Genomic DNA, 6,000 nt, shown 5'->3' with positions numbered 1-6,000 from the left:
TCTCAGCTCACTGCAAGCTCCACCTCCCGGGTTCACGCCATTCTCCTGCCTCAGCCTCCCGAGTACAGGCACCCACCACCTCGCCCGGCTAGTTTTTTATATTTTTTAGTAGAGACGGGGTTTCACCGTGTTAGCCAGGATGGTCTCGATCTCCTGACCTTGTGATCCGCCCGTCTCGGCCTCCCAAAGTGCTGGGATTACAGGCTTGAGCCACCGCGCCCGGCCTGATGGTGGCTTTTAAATCATGTTGGGAGCTACATGTTGGCTGGTGTGCTTCCTGTCACATAATAAAGACAAATAACTGTTGGGTGCAGTGACTCACGCCTGTAATCCCAGCACTTTGGGAGGCCGAGGTGGGAGGATCAGTTGAGGTCAGGAATTCAACACCAACCTGGCCAACATGGTGAAACCCCGTCTCTACTAAAAATACAAAAAAAATAGCCTGGCACTGTGGTGTGTGCCTGTAGTCCCAGCTACTCAGGAGGCTGAGGCAGGAGAATTGCTTGAACCTGGGAGGCAGAGGTTGCAGTAAGCTGAGACCGTGCCACTGCACTCCATCCTGGGCAATAGAGCAAGACTCCATCTCAAAAATAAAAATAAATAAAAAATAAAAATAAAAACAAATAACTACAAAGTGCTATTGCATCCTCATTATGCCAGGTGCAGAATGAATGATGACTGAAGCAGATTATGATTTTTTCAGAGTAACTCACTGTAGGGCTGTCAGAAAAATGCCAAAAAGAAGGCTTTTTCTTTTTTTTTTTGAGATGGAGTCTTGCTCTGCCACCCAGGCTGGAGTGCTGTGGCAGGATCTCAGCTCACTGCAAGTTCTGCCTCCCGGATTTACGCCATTCTCCTGCCTCAGCCTCCTGAGTTGCTGGGACTACAGGCGCCCGCCACCTGGCCCGGCTAATTTTTTGTATTTTTTTTTAGTAGAGGCGGGGTTTCACCGTGTTAGCCAGGATGGTCTCGATCTCCTGACCTCGTGATCTGCCCGTCTCGGCCTCCCAAAGTGCTGGGATTACAGGCTTGAGCCACCGCGCCCAGCCAAGAAGGCTTTTTTAAAAAGTTGTGTTAAAAATTTTTTTTGGAAACTTCAAACATATACAAAAAGTAAAAATAGAGTATGATGACCTTCTATGTGTCCATCACCAAGCTTTAGCAATTAAAAAGTTAAGACCTTTCATGAATATACCTGCTTTTGAAATAAAAACCGGAAAAAAATTAAAGAACAATTCAAGACCTATCTATTTTCACGTATAGCCCTACCCACTCCCTGTTCCCTTCAGTTATTTTAAAGCAAATTCTCCAAGTCATATTTTATCCTAAAATGTTTTAGTACATATATCTAAAAATAAAGACTTTTTTTTGTTGTTGTTTTGTTTTGAGTCGGAGTCTCGCTCTGTCGCCCAGGCTGGAGTGCAATGGCATGATCTCAGCTCATTGCAACCTCTGTCTCCTGGGTCCAAGCAATTCTGCCTCAGCCTCCCGAGTAGCTGGGATCACAGGTGCCCGTCATCACCCCTGGCTAATTTTTGTATTTTTAGTAGAGACAGGGTTTCACCATGTTGGCCAGGCTGGTCTTGAACTCCTGACCTCGTGATCTGCCCGCCTCGGCCTCCCAAAGTGTTGGGATTACAGGCGTGACCACCATGCCTGGCCTAAAGACTTTCTTCAAAGCATAAGCACAATACCATTATTATACTTTAAAAAATCAACAATGTTCGTAAATATCAAGCATCTAGTGTTAAACTTGTCCTAATTGTTCTAGCATTTAAAAATTTTTTTTAGTTGTTATTTGTTTTTATTGTATTTATTTATTTTTTGAGAGGGAGTCTTGCTGTGTCACCCAGGATGGAGTGCAGTGGCAGATCTCCGCTTACTGCAACCTCCGCCTCCCAGGTTCAAGTGATTCTCCTGCCTCAGCCTCCCGAGTAGCTGGGAATACAGGTGTAGGCCATAATGCCCAGCCACTTTTTGTATTTTTACTAGAGGCAGGGTTTCACCATGTTGGCCACAATGATCTCCAACTCTTGACCTCATGATCCGCCCACCTCGGCCTCCCAAAATGCTGGGATTTCAGGTGTGAGCCACTGTACTCGGCTACTTCTTTTTATTGAAGTATAATTTACATATCATAAATTTCACCTATTGTTGTGTGTGTGTGTGTGTGTGTGTGGCTATCCAATTAATCTAGCACAATTTGGTGAAAAGACTATTCTTTCCTTTTTTTTTTTTTTTTTTGAGGCAGAGCCTCAAACTGTCACCTGGGCTGGTGTGCAGTGGCGCGATCTCAGCTCACTGCAAGCTCCACCTCCCAGGTTCATGGCATTCTCCTGCCTCAGGCTCCCAAATACCTAGGATTACAGGCGTCCACCACCACACCCAGCTAATTTTTGTATTTTTAGTAGATACAGGGTTTCACCATGTTAGCCAGGCTGGTCTCGAACTCCAGACCTTGTGATCTTCCTGCCTCGGCCACCCAAAGTGCTGGGATTACAGGAGTGAGCCACTGCACCGGCTGTTCTTTCCATCTGGAATTGCTTTGTCATGTTTACTGAAGATCAGTTGACTGTAGATGTGTAGGTGTATATCTGGGCTAACTTGTCTAATTTGGTGATCTGTCTGCTGATACTTTTGCCAATACCATAGTCTTGATTACTAAAGTTTAATTAAAGTTTTGAAATCAGGTAATGTAAGTCTTCCTACTTTTTTTTTGAGATGGAGTCTTGCTCTGTCGCCCAGGCTGGAGTGCAGTGGCACAATCTCGGCTCAGTGCAACCTCCGCCTCCTGGGTTCACGCCATTCTCCTGCCTCAGCCTCCCGAGTAGCTGGGACTATAGGCACTTGCCACTACGCCCGGCTAATTTTTTGTATTCTTTAGTAGAGACGGAGTTTCACTGTTAGCCAGGATGGTCTCAATCTCCTGACCTCGTGATCCACCCGCCTCGGCCTCCCAAAGTGCTGGGATTACAGGCGTGAGTCACCGCGCCTGGCTGTCTTCCTACTTTTTCAAAATCATTTTGGTTGTTTCATATAGATTTTGTCAATTTCTACAAATCTCTAGGATTTTGTTAGGGGTTGTACTGTATCTATAGATCAACTTGGACAGAATTGCGATCATAATAATATTGTCTTTCAATCCGGAACATAGTATGTCTCTCCATTGATTTTCATCTGTCTTGATTCTTTCAGCAGTGTTTTATATGTTTTAGTGTACAAACCTTGCACTTCTTTTGTTGAATTCCGTCTTAGGTATTTTGTTATTTTTGATGCTACTGTGAATGGAATTACTTCTTTTTGATTTTTGATGGCATATATAAATACAGTCTATTTTTTGCATATTGACATTCTATCTGGCAACCTTCCAAAACTCACTTATTACCTCTGGTTTTTTGTTGTTGTTGTTGTTAATTTCTAAACTATTAAAAAATTTTTTACGCCAGGTGCGGTGGCTCATGCCTGTAATCCTAGCACTTTGGGAGGCCAAGGCAGGTGGATCACCTGAGGTCGGGAGTTCGAAACCAGCCTGACCAATATGGAGAAACCCTGTCTTTACTAAAAATGCAAAATTAGGTGGGCATGGTGGTGCATGCCTGTAATCCCAGCTACTTGGGAGGCTGAGGCAGGAGACAGTTTGAACCCAGGAGGCAGAGGTTGCGGTGAGCCGAGAGCACGCCATTGCACTCCAGCCTGGGCAACAAGAGCGAAACTCCTCTTCGAGGAAAAAAAAAAGAAAAAAAAAAATTGCCGGTACATAGTAGGTGTACATATTAATGGAGTAAATGAGTTTCTTTTTGTTTTTGTTTTTTGAGACAAGAGTCTTGCTCTGTTGCAGAGGTTGGAGTGCAGTGGCAGGATCTCGGCTTACTGCAACTTCCACCCCACCAGAGTTTTTTTGTTTTTGTTTTTGTTTTTAGAATTGGAGCCTCATTCTGTCGCCCAGCTTGGAGTATGGTGGACTGATCTTGGCTCACTATAACATCCACCTCGCGGGTTCAAGCAGTTCTCCTGCTTCAGCCTCCCGTTGGCGGGGACTACAGGCACATGCCACCACGCCTGGCTAATTTCTTTTGTATTTTAGTAGAGACGGGGTTTCATCGTGTTGCCCAGGCTGGTCTCATGAGCTCAGGCAATCTGCCAGCTTCAGCATCCCAAAGTACTAGGATTATAGGCCTGAGTCACCGCACCTGGCCACCCCCTGGGTTTTCAGTGATTCTCCTGCCTCAGCCTTCCAGGTAGCAGGGATTACAAGCATGGGCCACCACGCCCAGCTAATTATTGTATTTTTTAGTAGAGAGGGGGTTTCATCATGTTGGTCAGGCTGGTCTTGAACTCCTGGCCTCAAGTGATCCGCTCACCTCGGCCTCCTAAAGTGCTGGGATTACAGGCCTGAGCCACCGCGCCTGGCCCAGAGATGTTTGGATACAGGCATGCAATGTGAAATAAGCACATTAGGGAGATTGGAGTATCCATCCACTCAAGAATTTATCCTTTGATTTACAAGTAATCCAGTTGCATTCTTTTTTTTCTTTTTTTTGAGATGGAATTTCACTCCTGTTGCCCAGGCTGGAGTGCAACCTCCGCCTTCTGGTTTCAAGCGATTCTCCTGCTCAAGCCTCCTGAGTAGCTGGGATTACAGGCATACAGCCACTATGCCCTGCTAATTTCGTATTTTAGTAGAGACGGGTTTTTCCATGTTGGTCAGGCTGGTCTCAAACTCCCGACCTCAGGTGATCAGTCCGCCTCAGCCTCCCAAAGCGCTGGGATTACAGGCATGAGCTATGCCTGGCTGACTAGTTTTAAAAAATTTTGTATCAGTATGAACTCATAGATGGTAACATATGCAGTATATTTCAGTCTACTGAAATTTTTCATTTTTATGCTCAAATCATCCCATCTTTGGCAAGTAGGAGCCAGTTTGGTTCTTAAGTCATTCTGAATGACCCTAGTACCCTGGTATTCTTTTATTTATTTATTTTACTTATATATTTGAGTTTTGCATTTTGATATAAGACGTCTCAGACTCACAGAAAGGTCTTTTGAGATAGCAAGACAAATTTGGTGGATTTAATTTCAGCCAAAGGAAGAGAATGTCAGCTTTTCTCTCCTCACGCCCAGAAACTTGAAAGAAACCAGGACAATTGTGAAGGCAGTTTTCTCACTGAAAAGAAGTGCACGTTGGTGGTGAGACAGTCAAATGAGGATTCTAACCTGTGGACTGCATTGGTTGTCACTAGAGGGGGTACATACAGTATTTATTCAAAGACGTCCAAGCCTGTAATCCCAGCTTCGGGAGGCCGAGGCGGGAAGATTGCTTGAGCCCAGGAGTTTGAAACCAACCTAGGTCAAACAGTGATACCTCATCTCTAGAAAAAAATAAAAAAATGGGGTGGGAAGATCGCTTGAGCCCAAGGGGTTGTGGCTGCAATGAGCCATAACTGAACAACTGTACCTGGGTGACAGAGTGAGACTGTGCCTAAACAAAAAAAATTTAAAAAAAAGGAAAGACAATTCTAACATCCAATTCTAACATCTGTAAGCGTATCTGTCCAAGCACAGAGCTAAACTAAAAACACAGAAAGGGGCTGGGTGCAGTGGCTCACGCCTGTAATCCCAGCACTTTGGGAGGCCAAGGCGGGTAGATCACCTGAGGTCAGGAGTTTAAGACCAGCCTGACCGACATGGTGAAACCCTGTCTCTACTAAAAATATAAAATTAGTCAGGCGTGGTGGCGCATGCCTGTAATCCCAGCTACTTGGGAGGCTGAGGTAGGAGAATTGCTTGAACCTGGGGAGGTGGATGTTGCGGTGAGCCAAGATCGCACCACTGCACTCCAGCCTGGGCAATGAGAGCAAAACTCTTGTCTCAAAAAATCAAACACACAGGAAAGGAAAGGGCATAATAAAAAGGAAGGAGTAGTAACTGATTTGCTCCAGACGACCACCAGAGTAAATGCCAGAGAATAGGCAAGTAGGCAAAGTAAAAGAAAACTTTATT

This window comes from Trachypithecus francoisi, unplaced genomic scaffold (genome assembly GCF_009764315.1).
Source record: "Trachypithecus francoisi isolate TF-2019V2 unplaced genomic scaffold, Tfra_2.0 Contig00525, whole genome shotgun sequence".
Taxonomy (NCBI): domain Eukaryota; kingdom Metazoa; phylum Chordata; class Mammalia; order Primates; family Cercopithecidae; genus Trachypithecus; species Trachypithecus francoisi.
The sequence above is the reverse complement of the archived record's forward strand: the minus strand, read 5'-3'. Positions refer to the sequence as shown.